Source organism: Trachypithecus francoisi, unplaced genomic scaffold (genome assembly GCF_009764315.1).
Source record: "Trachypithecus francoisi isolate TF-2019V2 unplaced genomic scaffold, Tfra_2.0 Lachesis_group14, whole genome shotgun sequence".
Classification (NCBI taxonomy): Eukaryota; Metazoa; Chordata; class Mammalia; order Primates; family Cercopithecidae; genus Trachypithecus; species Trachypithecus francoisi.
The window spans coordinates 11,180,267-11,204,332 of NW_022681459.1; the positions used below are offsets into that span (position 1 = coordinate 11,180,267).

At 35.5% G+C, this 24,066-nt stretch overlaps 1 long non-coding RNA gene across 1 annotated transcript in view; it reads left to right on the forward strand.

Annotated features, from left to right (window-relative positions):
• LOC117096673 overlaps nt 1-11,375 on the forward strand; it is a 39,005-nt gene extending 27,630 nt beyond the window's left edge. Inside the window, exon 3 of the long non-coding RNA XR_004442582.1 lies at nt 11,095-11,375. This is a non-coding gene — a long non-coding RNA (uncharacterized LOC117096673). The remainder of the gene's footprint in view (nt 1-11,094) is intronic.
• Nucleotides 11,376-24,066: the final 12,691 nt, after the last annotated feature.

A 24,066-nucleotide genomic window follows, 5' to 3' on the forward strand; every position in this document is an offset into this window, starting at 1 on the left:
CCAAAAAGAAATATATCTTTCGTTGCACTTTGAAAATGAAATAAAATAGGCTGGGCATGGTGGCTTACGCCTGTAATCCCAGCACTTTGGGAGGCCGAGGCGGATGGATCACGAGGTCAGGAGATCGAGACCATCCTGGCGAACACGGTGAAACCCCGTCTCTACTAAAAATACAACAACAACAACAAAAAACCAGCCGGGCGTGGTGGCGGGCGCCTGTAGTCCCAGTTTCTCGGGAGGCTGAGGCAGGAGAATGGCGTGAACCCGGGAGGTGGAGCTTGCAGTGAGCCGAGATCGCGCCACTGCACTCCAGCCTGGGCGACAGAGTGAGACTCCGTCTCAAAAAAAAAAAAAAAAGAAAATGAAATAAAATAGAAAATAACAATAAGTAAACTTACCCATTTTGCCACCTACCTCACACCCACATCAACTATTATTGACATGTAAACAAGGTGCCTGAGCTTAGAGAAACTGAGGACAGCTTCCTGCTCCAAGGTGGCCATATTTCAATGCCCGTTGGAGAAACCAGCAGCCACTGTGCCTGCTGTCGGATCAACAGTCTCCTCGCAGGTCACTCCCTTCTCCTCCATCTATGACAAGTTGGTTCATTTATTTCTCGGTATAACAAAGATAATGTATAAATATGCAAATAATCGAACTGCTTTTATAACAGCTCACGTCTCCAATACAAAGCAAGGAGCATGTATGAGACTCTGGTATTTTCTTCTTTCTCTGAAACACCACTTTCTTCTGGTCTAAACCTGAATGCCTGGGAACAAAAGATCTAACAGAGCATGATATATTCATTCCAATAGTGCAGTTACCTTTAGTTTATTTATTTATTTTTAATTTTTAGTTTTTATGGATACATAAAAGTTGCAATGCTTACTAGATGCATGTGATACTTTGATACAAGAATGCAATGTGTAGGCCGGGCGCGGTGGCTCAAGCCTGTAATCCCAGCACTTTGGGAGGCCGAGACGGGTGGATCACGAGGTCAGGAGTTCGAGACCATCCTGGCCTACACGGTGAAACCCCGTCTCTACTAAAAAATACAAAAAACTAGTCGGGCGAGATGGCGGGCGCCTATAGTCCCAGCTACTCGAGAGGCTGAGGCAGGAGAATGGGGTGAACCCGGGAGGCGGAGCTTGCAGTGAGCCGAGATTGCGCCACTGCACTCCAGCCTGGGTGACAGAGCGAGTCCGTCTCAAAAAAAAAAAAAAAAAAAAAAAGAATGCAATGTGTAATGAGTAAATCAGGATAATTAATATATCCATCCCCTTAAACATTTATCATTTCTTTGTATTAGGAATATTTACACCCTTTTAATTATTTTGAACAATAAATTATTGTTTATAATAGTTGCCCTATTGTGCTACCTAACACTATATCTTATTCCTTCTAAATGTATTTTTGTACTCATTGACTAATCCTGGTTTACCCCTTCATCCCCACTACCCTTCCAGCCTCCGATAACTGTCATTCTGCTTTCTAACTCCAAGAGATCAACATTTTCTGCTCCCACATATGAGTGAGAATATCCAACATTTGTGTTTTTTGAACCTGGCTTACTTCATTTCACTCAAGTTCTATCCGTGTTTCTGCCAATACAAGATTTCATTCTTTCTTATGGCTGAATAATATTCCATTGTGTGTATATATCATATTTTTATATCCACCTATTTGTTGATGGACACTTAAGGTTGATGCTATATCTTGGCTATTGTGAATAGTGCTGCAGTAAATATGGGAGTGCAGAGAGCTATTTGATATTTTGATATCCTTTAGTTTGGCTACGTATACCCAGCAATGGGATTGCTGGATCATATGGTAGTTCTATGTTTAGATTTTGAGAAACTACCATACCATTCTCTATAATGGCTGTATTAATTTGCATTCCCACAAACAGTGTATGAGAGTGTGTCTTCATTAACATTTTCATCAGTATTCATTGGAGCCTTTTAGATAAAACCCATTTTAACTGGGGTGAGATAAAATCTCATTGTAGTTTTGATTTGCATTTCTCGGATGACAAATATGTTGAGCATTTTTTCATATATTTGTTGGTCATTTGTATGGATTCTTTTGAAAAGTGTCTGTTCATATCTTTGGACCATTTTTAAACTAGATTGTTTGTTTTTTTTGTTATTGAGTTATTTGAGCTTCTTATATATTTTGATTACTAATTGTCAGATGGGTAGTTTGCAAATATTTTCTCCCATTCACGTGGATTGTCTCAAGTGTTTTAAGCTTGATATGATAATATTTTTATGAATGAGTACACATCTGTGCTTAACTTAGAAGTAACACAGATGCCTGAATTTTTTGCAAAATACTTCCTTTACCTTTAGAAGCTAAAATAAATAATAGCTAATTTGTTTCTGACATAGGACAGTTAGTGATTCTTTACTGAGTAAAAGTTTTCATAAACAATGTATGTAGTTTTACAATTAGAATGACTAAGTCAGAATTAATAGGTGATATTTCTGGAATTATGAAGATCCAAAGATATGTCTTAAAGGGTTGAACTTTTTTCCTTTTTCCTTTTCTTTAAATCTTGAACTAAGGGGCATCAAATCTTTAGCACATACATAAGACTCAGCGTTATTTGGAAAATACAAAGGCTAATTCTCATCTTAAAACTCACTTTTTATTTTGGGTATATTTAGCAATCTTTACATAAAATGAGATTCAAATTGTTCAAAATTTCTGAGTCTTGTTATCCTAATTCCTCAAATGATCCTGTCCCCATGTGTAGTATATCAATGCCCCTTCATAAATAAAATATATTTTTAGTTCTTAAAATTTGTAAATAAAATCCCTAAGTGGATACACACACACACACCATCTGTTTATTGATATTCCTTTCCTGTTTGAGCCAAGTAATATATTATTGTTTCTAATATACAACACTTTATTTGGTTCATGTTTCAATATAAACCAAATGGTCAGTGTGTTTTTGATCCTTGTTTCTATTGTAGAATGAATTTGGTGGTTTGGGAGCAGGTGAAAATTGTTACATAATAAGTAAGTCTGAGCATGATCTTTAAGAGAAAGCATGAGCCTGAAAAAGGATGAGTTTACGTCCTTTGCAGGGACATGAATGAAGCTGGAAACCATCATTCTCAGCAAACTAACACAGGAACAGAAAACCAAACACCGCATGTTCTCACTCATAAGTGAGAGTAGAACAATGAGAACACAGTCACAGGGAGGGGAACATCACACACTGGGGCCTGTCGGGGGGTGAGGGGGAGGGGAGGGAAAATAATAAGACAAATACCTAATGCATGCAGGGCTTATAACCTAGACCACGGGTTGATAGGTGCAGCAAACCACCAGGGCACATGTATACCTATGTAACAAACCTGCACGTTCAGCACATGTATCCCAGAACTTAAAGTAAAATAAAAAAGATTAAAATAAAAACAAGAGAAAGCATGAGCTTCATGATTCAAATAAAGATTAAATATAAATAATACAATATCATGTTAAAAACAGCAAAATGGTAATATTGAGGAAAACAAAAAGTACAGACTCATATGAATACATTAAAATTTAATTGTGAATAAAGATGATATCACTGATAATTGTAGATGACATTGGTTGTTTTCAAAATGATGCTGGAAAAATGGACACATTACATGAGCGTAAAAAAATGACCCTCTAACGCTAAATAGAAAGATGGTCTCTAAATGGTTACGAACCTCGATGACAAAGTAGAACTATTTATTTAGCAGAGGAAAATGGAGACTCTGTAAACTAAGTAAAAGGACTTCATGAAAATTGTGTTCAAAAGTATAATTCAAAGAGCAAAAATAATGATTACATTGGAAGTCATATTCAATAAAGAATACCATAAATAAAAGTTACTGACAGCCGACAACAGAAAAGAAGGTATTCGTCATGTCTAAAATTGTTTCTGAGAATCATACCTGGGACATAAACTTCACAAATCAACAAGGCAAAAACACAACATGCAATTTTCTAAAATTATAAAGAGGAAATGTAAAAGGTGAGGAATATTAATTCTTTTTTATCACTATGAAAATGACCACGAACTTAGTGATTTAAAACAATAAAAATGTATTCTTTTATAGTTGTGGAGTTCAGAAGTTTAAAATTACTCTCCAAGATCGAGACCATCCTGGCTAAAACGGTGAAACCCCGTTTCTACCAAAAAATACAAAAAAACTAGCCAAGTGTGGTGGCAGGTGCCTGTAGTCCCAGCTACTCGGGAGGCTGAGGCAGGAGAATGACGTGAGCCCAGGAGGCGGAGCTTGCAGTGAGCTGAGATCCGGCCACTGCACTCCCGCCTGGGTGACAGAGCGAGACTCAGTCTCAAAAAAAAAAAAAAAAAAAAAAAAAAAAAAATTACTCTCCACTGGCTAAAATGAAGGTATGAGCAGGCCTGCTTCCTTCTGAGGCTCTGAAGGGAAAATCCATTTCCTTGTCTTTTTCAGCCCCTACAGGCCTCCTGCATTTTCTGGCTTGTGGTCCTTTCTCGTACCCCTCCAATCTCTTGCTTCTGCAATCACATCTGCTGCTTCTGATTCTGATCTTCCTGTCTCCCTCTTATGAAGACCCTTGTTATTACACCAAGCACAACCAGATGAGCCTGGATCATCTCCCTACCTCAAAGTCCTTAATTTAACTACATCATTAGAGTTCCTTGTACCACGTAAGGTAACATAGACCTGGTTCCAGAGATAAGGCACGGACGTCTTTAGGGAGAAAGAAGCTTTGTTTAGCCTACTATGGAAGGGGAGCCCAAACAAGAAACACTGAGATAGATGTCCAGAAGTTACTAGCAATAGAAAAATTCCAACAACAATAATGAGATGCTTAGATATTCAAATAAAGTCAAGCATTGGTGGAAATTTGAGGCAAAATGGATGTCCAGGCCTTGCTGGTAGAAGGGTAGAGTGGCATAGCCATGCCAAAGAACCATTCAACATCTCAAAGTCAAATTGCATATGGAAATGTGCAAGGAACTCAGCCATGTCACAGCCAGTAAAAAAAAGTTTCACATAAGTCTATAAACTTGTGTGAACTAAAATGTTCATAATAATACTGTATTTGACAGTGATATTTGAGGTCAGATATAATATTTGGAGGCATCACTGGCAGGGAATAAGATATTTTGGAGTAAAACTATGTGTGGAGTATGATGCAACAGTTAGATGCAATTGATTAGATATTCACAGAGTTACTTGATGGACTGTAGTACCATAGTGTATAGGGAACCAAAATATATACATGGACATACCACATACACCCCTCACATAAATGTGACAATGTATGTTCATGCATATATAATTATGTATATGTTGACATATGTACATACAATATTCCATATTTTAGAAAGCACATTTAAATAAAAATAACATGCAAAAAGGACATTTAATTGTATCTATGATGTTGAGAGAAACAAGTATGTGGTATGAAGAGGAAAGAGAATAAACAAATGAAGGACTGCATTGTACAGATTGTTGATAGTAACATGCCATCAACTGGGTAGCAGTGTTAACTCAACCCTGTGCATCTGAAATGGAAAACATTCATGAACATATAGGCCAGACAGGAAATATCTCTGAAATATTCTGACAAGCTAACTTATTTTATTACATTATTTCAAATTTATTGAATGCATTTTCTTGTTGTTTTGGGTTTTTTTCCTCTCACCATTTAATAGTTACTTTCATGTTGCAAGAGGATATTCAAAACAGTGATTAAGCTATATGGTTTAGACACCAGCCAATCAGAACAGATGCACAGTGTAAATTGACATACTAAGGTAAACCTATTTAATAAGAGCATCACAGGTACATTATAGTATAATAACCACTGCAAACAGATTAAAATATTGGGTGAATATCCTGCCAGTCTCTTAAATTCAATTGTACAAAATATTTAAATTTGAAATGTGCATCTTCCCAGAAGGTAGATGTCACATGGTTACAATGATCATAACCATGACATAGGGAATATTTCAATATGCTTGGATGGAAAATAAGAATGACATATAATGTTGACTTTAAAATACACGACAGGGTTTTTCCCACTGTTCTACATGAAAGCATTGAACTTAGTAATATTTATTTAACTTCATAATTGAATAAAATGATATGAGAAGTCCAGGATCCAGTTGTACTTAACTGTTTTAATATACTTTCCCTCAATTGATGTCTTACTGAAGAAATTGAAAGATGTAGTTTATGCAACTTTAAACTGAAAAATACAAGTGAAATCTTGCAATTTAAAATACTCTGTTTTAATTATTTGAGCAATGGAAAAAACAAGTGAAGTTTTTCAACATCATTTAATAGCAGGTAAGCTGTCCTGTGTGTGGGAAAGGGGTTTGTAGGGTGTTTTTTTGCAGGAAGTGCTGGAATTCATGTGTAAAGATCCCATGTAGGCAAATGGAGGCAAACGTGAAAGGAGACAAAAGGATTTGTCGAACATAGATGAAGTTACATAGCTTCCAAAAGGGAGCCAGTGATTATCCAATAAAAGGGGCAAAAGAGGTGGACGGTGGGAAGAGCCTATGATCAGTTGCCAAATTTCCAGAGGAGGAGCACGAGGAGCACAAATTGGTGATTTTCCTTTGAGGTCTGAGTAGAAAGTGAAATAACAAAGGCAAGTGTTTTTCAAAGGGATTCAGTTACATGGGCTAGAAAGCATTGGGGAAAAGAAGTTCCCCATGACTCTGTCACTTACTGGAGTACAACAATTACCCTCCACATGAGGTGAAGTGGTGGTTAAAATAGTTAACTACTGGGTTTTTGGATGGGGGAAAGCTGATTTGTATTATCTGTCAATTTCCATGGAAATATTACCAAAATGACCAGTATCAAGCTATCAATGTGATGTTACTGGCTAGCAACATTTCTGAAATCTAACAATTGGCCCTTGTATACAAGTAGAAGCTAGTTCTAATACATCATTGCATAAGATTGTTGTGAACTTTAAATTATTAAACTGTGTAAAGCTCTTAGCACAGTGTTTAGCACACAAAAATAATACATATTAGCACTCTCTTAATTTCTTCTTCAGTGCAAGAAAGGATGCTTTATTCTCCTATTAGTATCAGATATGTGGGTGAATATAAGTAATAATAATATTCATAACTATATAGACAAATATGACATGAATAAAGTTAATCTTGAAGGGCAAGAGAACATCATAACATTCCTGTAGTTGTACATCACAGACCTATTAGATGTTGAGAGGAAAAGGCATATGTAAAGAATTACTGAGCAGGCCTGTGTTGTCCAAATTCAGCACATTCCAAAGAAAACTGGTTCCTTTATCAGGTTCTTGGAGATGATCTCCAAACTCTTGGCATATCCTACCTGAGAAGAATGTCTTTGTTTCTCTGTGACTTTGTGCCAGGCCAGATAGTCTAGGATAACATTTTGAATTGTGGTGAGGGCCTTGGATCATGCAGTATTCATTGACCTAAAGAGAGAATGGAGATTGAGTAACTAATGTCAGCCATGAGAGTATGCCTTTTCTATATGACCAATCCCCAATAAAAATGCGGAACACCAAGAGTCCAGTGAACTTCTCTGGTTGGCAATACCTTTTGTGTATTGTCACTCATTATTCCTGGCGATTAAGTGGTGTCTCTAAGACTCCACTGAGAGAAGACAATTGGAAACTTGAACCTGGTTTTTTCCTGTGCTCTGTTCCTTGTACATTTTACCTTTGCTGATTTTAATCTGTCTTTTCTGATATAATAAACTCTTACTTGGAGTATAACAAAATAAGCCCAGGTAGTGAGGTAGTTAAAGTTTAAATTTCACAGCTTCTTATTTCACTTTTCCAACTTTTCTCCACAGTTTTCATTATCTGGCTCTTTTTGTTCTATATTATGTTCCAGTCCTTATATTATGTCTTATTATTTTTTTTTTTATTTAAGTTCTAGGGTACATGTGCATAACGTTTATATCATGTATAACTCCCCAATGCAATCCCTCCCTCCTCCCCCCTCCCCATGATAGGCCCCAGTGTGTGATGTTCCCCTTCCCGAGTCCAAGTGATCTCATTGTTCAGTTCCCACCTATGAGTGAGAACATGCGGTGTTTGGTTTTCTCTTCTTGTGATAGTTTGCTAAGAATGATGGTTTCCAGCTGCATCCATGTCCCTACAAAGGACGCAAACTCATCCTTTTTTATGGCTGCATAGTATTCCATGGTGTATATGTGCCACATTTTCTTAATCCAGTCTGTCACAGATGGACATTTGGGTTGATTCCAAGTCTTTGCTATTGTGAATAGTGCCGCAATAAACATACGTGTGCATGTGTCTTTGTAGTAGAGTAATTTATAATCCTTTGGGTATATACCCAGTAGTGGGATGGCTGGGACATATGGTACATCTAGTTCTAGATCCTTGAGGAATCGCCATACTGTTTTCCATAATGGTTGAACTAGTTTACAATCCCACCAACAGTGTAAAAGTGTTCCTATTTCTCCACATCCTCTCCAACCTCTATTGTTTCCTGACTTCTTAATGATTGCCATTCTAACTGGTGTGAGATTAAACTAAAGAGCTTTTGCACAGCAAAAGAAACTACCATCAGAGTGAACAGGCAACCTACAGAATGGGAGAAAATTTTTGCAACCTACTCATCTGACAAAGGGCTAATATCCAGAATCTACAAAGAACTCAAACAAATATACAAGAAAAAAACAAACAACCCCATCAAAAAGTGGGGAAAGGATATGAACAGACATTTCTCAAAAGAAGACATCCATACAGCCAACAGACACATGAAAAAATGCTCGTCATCACTCGCCATCAGAGAAATGCAAATCTTATTGTTTTTTTAAAAAAAAATTTTGTGGCTTACTAATCTTCGCTATGAAGTTAGCTAGTGACAACGTACTTGCATGCTTTCTCAGTCACGCTTGTATTTTAAAGACACTTATTAAGGTTTTAAAAAGTTCTTTGGACTAAGTTAATGATTACTAAAAACGAAGTTCTATCCACTGAGATGGACAATGAACACAATGCTAGAAATGAATTATTCTATATCAGTGGAGGATTTGGCATTATCTAGAGAAATTTTTGGGTGACAAAACTGGCGTGGGAATACAACTAACCGCTGAGGGCGGAGGCTAGAGATTTTACCCAGCATTCCACAATGCACAGGACAGACCACCACAGCAGGGGGTAGGTTGCCAAACATGTCAATGCAAAGTTAAGAGAATAGCTGCTTTAGAGTTAGCTTTAGTCATTCAGCCTGAAAGCAAAGAAGGAATTCCACATTATTTCAGAGAACTAAAAATATCTTAGTAGGAAAAAGTCAGTCTGTGAGGTTTATAATTTCTAATGAATAAGCACAAAACTATAACCCAGGAAACTAAAGACATTGAAACTACATAACGCTTAATCTCAATTGTAATTAGTGAATAGGGTTTGAAGCATTCATTTTTTAAATATATTTTGAGATATTTTTTATTTAATATTGAAATTGCAATTGAAGAAAAATTTCCTGCTTACTAGGTGGTAATTTCCTGCAGTTCATTATTGATATTCAATTTAATTGAAAAAACATCACATTTGCTTTTGTACCTATAAATTTATAGTATTAATAAGCTAATGCTTTGTATGAAAATAAATATTTCAGTTATGAAAATATTTATGCCACTTTAAGTCTGTCTCTTCAATATGTTTCAGTTAATTTAACTCTAAGTTTTCAATTACAAATAAAGTATTCATTTTAATTTCTACATTTTAAGATGAAAATAGCATTGACTATCATATTTAGAGAGCTGTTGAGCTTTTGAGACTAAGAGTCTCAGAAACTAAAGTCAGCACAGCAGTGAAATTTCAGGCAATTTTTTTAGTCATCAAACATATTGTTGATTATATAAACGGTTATCCTTTGCCCCCAATCCATGCACATAAAATTCTGATTGATGTCAATGGGAACCACGTGCAGCTTTTAAGGGCACTGAAGTTTGAAACTTTATGGTGTGTTTGGAATATTTTTGAAGTCTGGATTCTGAGGAGAAATGCACTGTTTGAAAGTAGTTCTTCAGGGCTTATTCTTATCCACTGAGAGCAAGTTCACATTGCCTATTTTACATGCAGCGTTAGGCTGGAATTGCAAAACACAATATGGGTAGTGAGAAGATGATTTTTAATGGATTGTTTCAGTTGACTACAATTCCTAGATTCACAGCCTTTAGGGCCCCCATGGCAAATTGGCCACCTCTTTTTGTGAGCATTAATATTCATGAGTTTCTTTTACTCAGCGGCAATGGTGGTACGTATTTATTTTATTCACAGTATTGCTATAAATTAAGTGCGTAACTTTCTTTAGTGTTGTCTACAAAATTCATCAACAACAGATAAGATCACCATTATGTCAACAGAGTCATCAGTGAATTTCACTTTTAAGTTATGATCAAGCAAGCATTTATAAGACCCCTTTATATTTTTTGGTGCTTATCTTGATAAATATATTTAAGTACTCTACGAAAAAACTCCTTGAATGTATTCCTAAAGCAAGAGATCAGGCCTTAACAGGGTAAATACAAAAAACTACTCAAATACAAGTGATGGTTTGCTTAGGAGATCCCAAGTACATAAATCTGCTACATAGCACATGATACAACATTTATCAATTATAACATAAAGTTAAGTAAAATAAATTATTTTAATATAAAATAGAATTTTAAAGTAACCTAGATTTCTTATGTAACAGGATTAAAATCACCTAAGCATTCAAATACCAAATGAAAATGAAAATAATATAAAGAAGAATTACCTATTTCCATTCATCAAATATCAAATTATTTACTTGGATTAGCAGATTCTTGAATAAAATGCATATCATATATAGGAATAATCACACTTTTTAAAAAATCTGAAACAGAATTGCTAACGTTATCTGAAACTTCCACAGTTCCCAATTTGAAGATATGAACGATATAATCCAAGTTATATGTCCTAATTTTGTCTTTCTTAGCTAGATCTTGTTTTCATTTTGGAGCCTAATCAAGTTGCGCTTAGAGCCGCTGAAACTGTGAGGCTTCTTAGAGACATCTTTGTGATCTTGCTACTTTTTGGTCTTAACAGCTCATCCAGCCTGAGCCTGATAATTCATCTCAACTACACGTGAAGGAAGTGCTTAATCAGCAACTGAGAGAGAGGACTTCTAAGAGAAGAAAAATAAACGACAGCCTTTCAACCAACAGCAAACCTTTACCTTTAGGGAGGTTTTACGATGAGTATGCAGAAGTTATGATGAAAATAATTGAAGGTGAAAAGACAAGAAATGGAACGCAGAAAAGAAGCCAAGAAAGGGAAGGGAAAATGTAGGAGGGACACAATTTGGTTACTTTTAAATTTTATGTATACAACAGAAACTTACTGCTTCTGCTACTCTATGGCTGTCATAGGATCCTCAAAAATTAGTCACATAACCAGAGAACACAGTTTCCAAGCTCATTTTCCATCATTTCTTGCCTCTGAGGTTAGGTTAAACAGTTCCATTGGCTCCACCAGACCTACTCCCTCTTCTCTATCCTGCTCTGTGCTCCTGGACAGTATCCTTGCATCCATTGGGATCTGGCTTCTCATCAGTTTGAGCCAACAGTAAGAGATCAAAGAGTGGGAGGAGAGCTGGGTACCTCCCCCACTCTGGGAGTGACTTTAGCTGGTTACTAAAAGGTCATCTTCTGCATACAGGATTTGATAGCCAACACCTCCTGTTGTCTCATTTATTCTAAAGGTTGTAAGCTGCTGCCCAGAGCTCTACTTTCTGTCCATGTCATGCTCTTACCAGTTACTCAGTTTTCTCTACATTCTTTTGACATCATTATAAATAGCCTCTTTATTAAACACATCACAAATTATCCAACTTGAGAGCACCACTTAATTTCTGCCAGGACATGACAAATTAGAGGTTGAGGGTTTTGTTGTTCTGTTCTCTCCAATATCTCCCGTAACAGAACCTATTTATCTTGTGCTGAGAAAAGAAGGTAAGAGGGAAAATACTAGTAATAGACAGAAATTACATAACACTGATAAATTACTATGGGATGACAAAATTTTTCTGCCTATGTTTCTCAACGGACTATAGCATTTTATTATTGCTTAATGAGAAATTAATTATGAAAACACGATTGGTCCTGTTCCACTTGAAGAAAGTACAACTTACCCTGTAAGCTGTGCCAGATGAAATTTCCATGTGGAGTGTGGTTGTGTCCATAAACACTGTTTTTGTATATACAAAATTGGAAATTACCTGGAAAGATTATTCTCTCCTTACAGAATCTGAAAATGAATGCAATGGCTTTCCCACTCTCAAGTTCAACATATACTATTTGATGAAAAATGTTTTACTTTAAGGGAACAATACACACTGGGGTTTATTAGAAGGTGGAGGGTGGGAGGAGGGAGAGGATCAGGAAAAATAACTAATGGGTATAAGGCTTAATACCTGGGTGATGAAATAATCTGTACAACAAACCCCTGTGACACAAGTTTACCTGTGTACAAACCTGCACCTGTACCCTGAACGTAATACAAGCTTAGAAGTTCTATTTTAACATTGCATCATAATCAATATGTAAGATGACAGGATGACGGTCTCTGCTCTTACAAAACAAAGGTCAGACCAGACTATGTCGTTGTATTTTCGGGTTATTGAAATATTTTGGCTATAATTCTTACAGGCATCACTATTATTAAATACCTGTCAAATTTAAAAGCTTTGCAAATTCCTCTTTCGATGTATCCATTTACTTGCACTTCCACAGAACAAGTTTGCATCTATCAGCTTCCCAGTTCTTTTTTAGTGTCCTTGTCTCTGGGTCCCCATCCCTTATCACATTATCCACAAGTGTGTTGTCAATCATATTTTTAAGTTAAGGATCAATTTATATATGTAGTTTCCATGCAATCTTACCAAGACCACATTTTTAAACTTATGCTTTGTAACTGTGTGTAAATATATACAAATCCTTAAAAAGCCTAAATGATATCAGTATTTTCCAAATATTTACCAGTGAACAAATGGCATTCGTTTTCCTAGGTGTTTTGACATCCAAAGCACACAGCTAAAAAGAAAAGCCAGTTCCCAGATCCCAGACAGGTTTTCTCATCCTTGGCACTATTCACATTTTCAACTGTATACCTCTTTGTTATAGAGAATTGTAATATACACTGCCAGGGTGTTTAGCAACAGACCTGGCCTCCAACACATCACATGCTAGAAGCACCATCTCCCCACTGTCAGAATCAAACCCCCCCCCCCGACATTTCCAAATTCTTCCTATTGGGGGCCTGGGGCAGAGGGGATGACCACCTCTCGTTGAGAACCACTGGTACAGGATGAAGACACCATTAGTGCCACCCTGTGGCCCCTCAATTATATAATACTTGAATGAAAATATTAAAATTCTACAAAAGAAAAAGCACATAACTGGTCATTTTTCCGGTCTATTGAAGGTCTTCTCATGGTCTAAAATATTACAGCTTTCAGTTTAAACATTGTTATCAAATAAGAGGCAGCATAGTTGAATAGTTGAAGCACCTGCTTTCAGGGTTCAGATTACCACTCTGGTGACTCTAGGGAAATTATTCAGCATCTCTGTTCTACAATTTTCTTGTAGGATAAATGGGAACAATTTATACTATTCTATAATACCTTTAAAGGATTAAGTCAATTAATACCTCTAAGGTAGTTAGAAGAATGGGAATATAGGGTGCACTCTTATTGTTTACACATAGAAGAATGGGCCTTGGAGAGGAGGTTAGGTTAGTTGACATAGAGTACAAGTCCTACCACCATTTATATAACCTCAGAAGAAAAATCATATACTTTCCCTCATTTTCAATTTCTTCACACATCAGACATGGTCTTGAATGATGTGCAAAACCATAGGATTTCAAATTCTGAGGCTGTGTTCATGAAACCACATGTTGCTAACAATATTCAGGACACAAAAGAAAGAACTGAATTGTTAAACACACCATAGTAGAAATGTGTGTGTGTGTGTGTGTGTGTGTGTGTGAGTGTGCATTGTGGCTTTAATGCCCTGTTTCATTATAATAGGCAGCATTTCTAGATTTCTAGTCACACAGAACGTGGCTCAGCTGTATTTACCACTGACGTACTTTTTTTCTGTTATTTGCTTTAATTTGCCTTTACCAAACAGGCCTTCTGCTTGTAATACTGACAGGAATACTAAAATGGAAAATAATGGTAGTATTTGAATTTTGTCCAAGTTTTTGGTAGCTTTTGGTCTTGGTAATATTTTAGGTAACTCGTAAACTGACAAGAGAAATGGAGAAGGAGCACATCTAGAAAAATAAAATTATAAAGAGAACTCTGAATGATATATGGGAATTTCTAAGTTTAAAGCAGAAACTCATTTTCTTATCTAAAAAGGGAATGGGATAATTATATCATTGCGTTTCTGGATAAAACAGAACATTTGCAGAGAGCAATGACCCAGGCAACTGGGGAGAAAATATCTAAGATTCCAGGTGGTATGGAAAAGATGAGGAAGCGACATTAATCAATCTTCTGCTCCAAGGGAAGCACTCTTCTGTGCGTCTTCAAAACTATTAAAAGCACATTAATTTTAACTAATTACTGGATCTTCCATCCCCCAACAAAAATCCCTGAACACAATTGGATTACCAGTTCACTTAAACTCTCCGTGAAGTCTACCAGATGCAGTCTGTTAGAGTAAGATGGTCCCAGACACTGCACCTCCCATGCAAAATTCCTGTCAACATTTCTGGTTTTCTGCCACGTTCTTATTCCCAAAACCGTCACTCATTATTCCTTAGCACAGAATGCCAACCAGTTGGTACAATGGATATAAAGGACAGGTTTGACTACCTTCTCTTAAGAGACTCCCTTTAAAAACAAAATACTAGCCTCAATTCTTAAGGAAGACAGACCCTAAAGGTCTACCGCTGAGCCATGGTGCCACTTTGGGGGCAAAGTGAACTTACATCCCCGATTGATGTAGGTCCCACTTGGGAGAGTAGTCACCACAATTATAAACAATATTTTATTTCCCCAGTGGTAATATTTTTGTGTGGAACCAGGAACTAACTAACATCCTTCCAAAACATAGTGACTTACCCCTGAGAAGCAGTCTTAAGAGACCCACAGGCATTTCAGTACAAACCACTAGAACATCATGTAACACTCAGATGAAGGCGAAGGTTTGTTTTTTTATTCTATTTTATTTTTTTGCAAACGAGACTATCCTAGGTTACATGGAGGTTGGAAAAGGGTAACTGAATTCTAATTTATGCACAAATGGTCGGCAGTTCTTACACTATGGGAATTATTCAATTGGAAATACTGGTATGAAATTTGTCTCTGACTCTAGTTGAAGTGATCAATGACATCCTTTCAGGTCAGGAAAGCCTGAACGAATGGGTCAAGGTGTTATGAAAGATAGCTTTGTCCTAGCCATTTTCCCTATGGGCCAAGGCAGATTCTATACAATATACATCCCTATACCTGGATGAATGCCTCAGGAAAGGTGGAAAGGTCAGTACTGAATCTCAAAGAGAAATCCACCTGGATTTCTAAGGTGTTCCTGATGGCGAGAAACTTTGTTCGGCTGTTGAGTTTGGGACCCTGTGGAACATTTTTAAGGTCACTACTTCAGGTTGCCACATCCTGCTGTTGGGAGTCTTGATAAGAATAGCCTTAATTAATTAAAGGTTGTATACAAATAACAAATTTGGTCACAGCCAATGCTAGTCAAATAATCTGAGTAGCCAATGGGGCATCGTATTCATGGCCAGAAGGTAAGACAGTTTAGAAACGAGGGGCAGTGTAGAAACTCCCGGGACCAATCTCCGTGAGTTTCTCATGTTTGGGCACATCTTGCAAGTGGAGGCATCACCCCTTGATTCTAGACTATCTTTCCAAGGATTTTGTAAAAATTCATACAGAATATTTTACACATTTACGAGGCATCTTATATTATGTCGCATGCATAGAATGTATAATGATTATGTCAGGGTATTTGGAGTATCCATCACTTTGAGTATCTATTTTTTTCTGTGTGTTGGGAACATTTCAAGTGCTCTCTTCTAGTTACTTTGAAATGTATTATACTTTTTGCTTCCTATAATCATCCTTCTCTGCTATCCACCAGAGCTTGTACCTTCTGCCTCGCTGTAGGTTTGTATTCATTGACTTATCTCTTTTCATCCCTCCTTTCGCTCATACACCCTGCCCAGCCTGGTATATATCATCCCACTTTCTACTTCTCTGGAATCGACATTTTTAGCTCCGACACAACAGTGAAAACATGCAAAATTTGTCTTTATGTGTCTGGCTTATTTTCCTTAGCGTAGTAACCTCCACTTCCATCCGTCTTGCCATTTTTTATGGCCAAATAGTATTTCATTGTATGTGTGTGTGTGTGTGTGTATATATAGTATATATATTGTGTGTGTGTATATATATATGGGGTGTGTGTATATATATCTATATATGGTGTATATATATAGTATATATATTGTGTATATATATGGTGTGTGTATATATATAGTATATATAGTTTGTATATATATTGTGTATATATATGGTGTGTGTGTATATATAGGTGTATATATACACACACATGCGACATTTTCTTTATCCATTCATCCATTGATGAACATGTAGATTGATTGCATATCATTTCTATTGTGGATAGTGATACAATAAATCTGTGAAGGCAGATATCCCTTTGATATACTGCTTTAATTTCCTTTGGATAAATATTCAGTAGTAGCATTGCCAGAGCACATGATAGTTCTATTTTTAGGTTTTTGAGAAATCTCTATACTATTTTTCATAGTGGCTTTACTGTTTACATTCCCACTAACAGTGTGTTAGAGTCCCCTTTTTTCAACACTAGGGATGTTTTTGTAGTGAGCAGCCTTGATGGTACAGAGATAGTCTCTGCCTCCAGAGATAGAGCATACAGGCCAGTTTAATAAAAATAGTTTCTTCTTCAGTGCCAAAGGTCAGGAAGATTTGCATAAAGCCAATGTTAATAGAATGGGATTTCCTAAACTCAGTATTCCTTTCCTGTAATGCAACCCATTGTGGATTCAAGTGTCACCTGGTTTTAGAGTCATCTGGGTTTAGAGTAATGTCACAAGAACATGCTGGTATCTGACTATAGCTACTGCTATGACTAGTAAGCCTACTCTATCACTGATCCAGCAGTCTCATTTTCTGACAGCATCAGTAAAACTGTAGCAGACAAATCTGTTCGTTGGCCACTAGGATAAAATTGCACACCTTTACCTTTCTTGAGACAAATTAGTATGAGTATACATGTTATCTCTCAACCACAAAACTACCTTAACTATTAATGCATTCTACCTTCTCTTCTAACATTGGACATTCTATGTGTATTCTTTCCTAATCATTCCAATGCCATGAGATTGTAGGGTCCAAGGAGATTATAAGTAGTCTTACCACATAATTACAAAATAATGAGACACTACCGTATAGCTCCCAACTTCACTTTCTTTGCCTGATCTTTTGTGTTTTATCTATTCTACCCATTTATCTTGTACTCCTTGCCTTGATTCTGTTACATTCTGCAACTTAAAACCTGAGTTAATAAGTATTAAAAGTAAATATAAAATAAAAAATAAAATATAAAATAAAAATAAGTTAATGTTTACAAATAGGATATAGCTTTTATAAATTAAAGAAAAAATTAAAGAAAAAATCGTCTCGTACAATTTTCCAAAATTTTACCAAGATTTTATAATATTTAATTATCAGTTCCTGTAACCAATCTCTGTGAGAAAATCAGTTCTTTGGGAAACGCCTTTTGGGAAGGCAGGTTTATTACTTTTTTGGTTGGTATTCATTACAGCAACAATTGAAGTTAATTCTTACTGAGGTTCCACCATGTATCCAGCTTACATAGGTGAAAGCTCAACCTTAAAGTCTTTATAGATTGTTAAATTTATATACCCAGAATCAAACCTACTTGAACTCAATATCAAATTGAATAAAATATTAGTTGAATATTGTTAGTGTTGTCAAATTTAGTCAGGTGAAAATATTAACAAAATTTAAAATGTCCCAGTCCTTTTCTTTTCACTTGTGTTTCATAATTCTACAACTTATTTAAATTGAACAGTAAGTAGACACAAATAAATATTTTTGCTATACTATTTGATCATACATACCATTTATATTCATTTATTGGGAATAGTTGCATATGGGAATTTAAACCATGTGGCTGAGCCTTTTTGTTTGTATCTTTGTAACTTTTTTTTTTAAACCAGTGATTTTAACTGCATAGCTGAACCTACAAACTGGTAAACCTTATTAAAAAAAAAAATACTATGTTCAATTAAATAGCAAAGTATCTGGAGCAGTGTGACTGGTTCCTCTATTCTTGATATAGAAATTGCTATTCATAAACCTCATATTTTTAACCAACTGCTTGAAGTTTAGATTAAGCAGATTGACTTATCCATACTTGCTTTAATCTATGCTTCTAAATAAATATAAGCTATTAAATAAAGATTTATGTCAAAGGAGCCTTACACGTTTAAACATATTGGGGAAAAAAAAACAAAAGAAAACATGCAATAATGTTAGTAATGATCTTATGCGGTGGTTTAATTATACTTTGTAAGATATTACCTTGCTTGTTATCTAACAGTTACAGAAGGGAGTCTCATGACCTTTCAAGTTTTTCAGAATCATCCAGCAAACAGCAATTTCACAAGCATTTTAATCTGTGACACTGCACAGTAAGACAAAATGGAAAATTCAGAAGTTACATACTATGATAAATCTCCAAAGAAGTTCCTTTATCACATTCATTGACATTTTCACAGGGCAGAGATATATTTATTAGAGAACTTTGCCCAGTAAAACTAAATTAGATTAATGGAAGGGAAAAAGGATCCTAATTCTGTATATTATGTGACTCTATTTCTATTCAACTTCTTTTTGATGGAAGAGTTTCTTTTTTCAAATGTCATGCTAAAAGTGGAAACAATTGGACTTTTTATATCTAGATATGTGCACAAGAGTGTTTTCTCACTTGTTTAAAATGAAATTTAATGTTTACTTGTATTAAAATTAACTGTAATGATATGATATCTAATTTAAGACTATTTTAGGCAAAATGACCGCATTTATTTTTGTTACAACATATACAAATGAAGTTCTTCCTAGGTATATGGTACCTTTGTTGATAGGATATTTTTAAACACAAGACGCAAAATAATATTATTCAACATAGATGTCTTTCCTTTATATGAAGAAAATCATTGATATTCATAGAATTGCCAAAGTCTCTTGATATTGTGAAAGAAGAATGAGGTTCGGTTATACAATTTGTCTAGTGACCCACAGATGGGAACGACAGAGGTAGTAATGGGTTGATTAGGGGAAACAATTTTTCTCACTAGTATTGAGATGCATTTATGAAGAAATAACTTGTTTACCCTTTATCCAGTGTATTTTAACATAATAGGAGGCAACTGGACAAGATCATGTCTCAGTAACTTTTCTGATCCACCGTGTGTGTTTGAAGCCAGTCTTTATATTAAAAAGCTTTTCCAGGCTTTATTTTTAAAGTTTAGGACACTTCTGTGGGAACAGATAAATGAAATCTAGAAGAACGGGACAACATTATTTCTTTATAAATACTCTATAAATATTATATATAAATATAGACTCCATATTAGGCTATGTTTTAAAAGAATAATCTGAACCAGGCTTACTGCTTTGCTGTCAAATATAGCTATTAAAATATTTGCCTTAAAAGCCTAGTGAGTATACTCAGTCATTTTTTTAAAAATCTAAACTTTTAAGGAAAATATTCCAATATTCAATAGTAAAGCAGTGAGCCTTGGAGTCTTCTATTTGAAAATATAATATAAAGATATTTTGAGTCAACTGCTCTAAAAAAACTCCTGTGTTCCACATATTTGTTCCTCCTTTCCTCCTCCCAAAGCCTTGGCAGAATCACATTTTTTTTTAATTCCCTGGAGAATCACTTGTGATTATATTTTTATATTTACACACACTATTAACCAAAATGCGCATTATTTTCTCAAATGCATTTTCTCTGATCCATCAGCCAAAAATTGAACTTTAGGAGAAATGTCATTAGAAGAATATTTGTTCTAGAATTGAAATTATATGAGAGGAATTTAACAAGCAGAAAAGAATATTAGGCTAATTGGGCATCAGATGGGATATGGTTTTTTTGCCAACGATTCCTCAGACCTGTGACATTCAAAAGGCAATAATGATGATAAAAGAAGAATTTCTGAAAAAAAAAAAAAAACTAGAAAAAGTAACTTCACTGGGCCCAGATCTTTTAAAAAGTAATTCATTTTTTAAATTACTTTACTAGCTTTGGATTCCTCCGCAACCCTTAAGAATTTGTAATTTCTGATTTTGCTAATCTATTTTTAGTTATGTGTTTTGTGAATAATGTTTTCTCTTTTTTCTGCACTGAATGTAAATCCCCTGAAAGCTGAGATTAGCTTTGTCTTGAATTCTGGTGTACCAGGCATATTCTACCTTCCTCAGTTAAGGTAGCAGTCTCCTCTCTGCATACATGTAATTTATAACCATACTTCTCAGAGCCTTTATTATCAAATTTCTACATGTGTATAAAACACGGGAAATCTAGCCAATTTGTTAAAGGTTAATTTTGGTAATTTTACAAAGGAAACTTTTAAAACATCACAGTAATGAAATGACAGTAGTCTGGAAGTATTTATAAAGAAATAATATTTTGATTGCTGACACCAGGAAATAAATTAGTGTCTCAAAGATGATTACAGTTTTCGGCTTATTTTTATATAAATTGGCAGTTACATTTTCTAGATCTGGACTCAGAAAGGAATGATAAACGTGAGAATTGTGGGGTGTTTTAGAAAATAATCTTTAACACAAAAGACCACACCAGCAGTAGTGGGTGCCCAGGGGATTCCTAGAAAATTTTGATGTTTGTCCTGTGAAAATACTTTCCTATTCTTAAAGCAGTGTAAAACATAGAAACTCTAACACTTGAACAGAGCCACACTTAAGACATAGTTTATATAAACAAAAATGAACAGCAGAAAATGTTGATGAGGATGTGGAGCAACAGGAATTCTCATTCCTTGCCAGTTTAAATGCAAGCTGGTAGTCACTTTGGAAGACAGTCTAGCAGTTAGACAACTAAGCATATTCTTACGACGTTATCCTGCATTCCTGCTACACGGTATTTAGCTAACTGAACTGCAAACTTATATGCACACAAATATATACAACACCCTTACTTATAATTTCAAAAATGTGGGAGCAACCAAGATGTCTCTCAATAGGTACATGAATAAATAATCTTTGTTACATACAAACAGTGAATTACTCAGAATTAAAAATAAATAATGTTATGAAACCATGAAAAAACATAAAGGAAAATTAAGTGCATCTTGCTAAGTGAACAAAAACAATCTGAAGAGGCTACATACTGTTTGATTCCAACTACATGACATTCTGGAGGTGGAAAACTACAGAGACAGTAAAAAGATCAGGGGTTGCCCGGCTTTGGGAGGAGGAAAGAAGGAATAAGGGGAACACAGGAGATTTTTTTAGGGCAGTAAAACTATGCTGTATGATATTGTAACAGTGAGTATCTTTCATTATTTATTTGTCAAAATTCATAGAATGTACAAGATTAAGAGTGAATTCTGTCCTTAATAATGTATCAAACTTGGCTCATCAATTGGAATAAATGTACCACACTTAAGCAAGGTTTTGTACTAGGAAAAGCTGGGATGAGTGTGAGGGAATTATGGGAGCTCTGTACTCTACACACAATTTTTCTGTAAACCTAAAACTGCTCAATAAAAATAAAGTTAATCCATTTTTATAAATGAGAAGTAAGTACAAATAAATGCATAAGATATTAAAACACGCTATTCATATCTTGTTTTTGTTTTTTGTTTTTTTGGTTTATTGTTTTTTGTTTTTGTTTTGAGATGCAGTCTCTCTCTGTCGCCAGGCTGGAGTGTAATGGCACGATCTTGGCTCACTGCAACCTCCACCTCCTGGGTTGAAGCAATTCTCCTGCCTCAGCCTCCCAAGTAGCTGGGACCACAGGTGCGTGCCACCATGCCCAGCTAATTTTTGTATTTTTAGTAGAGACGTGGTTTCATCATGTTGGCCAGGATGGTCTCTATCTCCTGACCTTGTGATCTGCCCACCTTAGCCTCCCAAAGTGCTGGGATTACAGGCGTGAGACACCACACCCAGGCCACATCTTGTTTTAAACAGTATAGTCTTTCTACTTGCATGATTCGATTAAAAATGAGTCCTAATTATTTTCTTTTCAAAGGTGTGAATCTGGGATCAGTTTGTGTCAATAAACTTTGAGCTGGAATAGATAAAACCTTTTTTTTTTTAGGCATGATCCACTGATATAAGAAGACAAGAAGCATGGAATTCTCTTCAATCTTTAAAAATGATTCAAAAAAAAGAAGACGCAACAAGAAACAGCCTTGCAATATTATAAACATTTCCAATTATTAACCATTATTACATAATTATAAGCATTGAAAGTACGGTCTTAAAATTGTTACTAAGAAGGAAAGTAAAATCTTGTTCAACTGTGAGGATTCTTCCCTAGCATTTTGCCAAGAGTCCCATTAAAACAGTTATAATATTTCAATCATCTATTGATCATATACTACAATATTCTGGATATATTTCAAAATAGTGTAATCATAAAGATTGTCTCTTCTTTTTAGGGAAAACTCTTTCATGGGGAAAAAAAGCATCCACTGGCTCTCATGTTAACTGTGCAAAATTCCTTCATCATTTAGGCCACCTCTGCACGTCCTTTCTGACTCTGAGGGGCCAAAATACAAAAAAATACAAAAAATTATTAGTTTTCTTTATGTAATTAATACTTACTACAAAGAGCTTAATAAAGTATATCTAATTCATGATGACATAGAGTTGTATATATAAGTAACATATTTAAAGGCTCTTTAAAAGTACATTTTTCTGTTCTTGGTGCAATTGGTACACACAATTACGAATGGAGTTTGTGTAATTAGCTTTATGCTTATGAATATAATTCATTTAATATACAGTTAAATTTCAGATTATTGTGTAATATGCTCTATCTATGAGTACTAAAGTAGATGATTCCATTTTTTCTGTTTGATTGATGACTGCTTTCTGCTTTTCTGCTCCACATCTAAGGAAGACAATAAGAAAGCCCAACTCCTGGCATGGCACCCACAGGTAAATTGAAAGCGGGTAAACTCACATACAAATGATGCCTTTGCAAAATATCATTCTAACCACACCCTTGAACCACACACACCCATGCAAAAGAGCTGCCATCATCACTTCAGCCTCCTTTGTTTTGTTCTAGCTTGAATAGGAGCCCTCCTGTTTGGAGAATTCCTTTGATGATTACACTGTGATTATTAAACTTTCTTTCACATTCATTTGTGCCAGTTCATCATTCACCCTGACCTCCCTAAGTTTCTGGATGGGTACTGCTCAATAGTGATTATATTTGTGATTTGTGTGATACTGATTATTGAGTAAGAACAAAATAGAAAGCTTTGTCCTCCCTTAAGATAAATTATTTATTCCTGAAAATAGGTTAACCTATACTCTTGCCTTTTTTCATTGTTTGTTCTTTCTTCTTTACTTGTTTCCTAGTTTTCTTCTTTCTTTTCTTGCATCCTTCCACAAATGGATAATAATACTAAATATATACATATATACAATTTACTATGCTAGGTGTTTGCATGTGAAATGAAGGGAGCACAGACATAAATCAAACAGCATATAAAACAGCACATTTCTCTTAGGGAACACAAATAGTGGAGAACAAATACTGGAGAGGGGTGGTTTATAAGAAAGAGATATTGGACTAAGACTGATATTTTAATAAATGCTGTATCAAAAGTGTAAAGTTGCTATGGTAGCCCCTAACAGTGAAAATATACTATTAATGGTGTGGCAGTCATGGAACATGCTTCTTGTACCTCGCATCAAGAGAGCACACTCTGCTG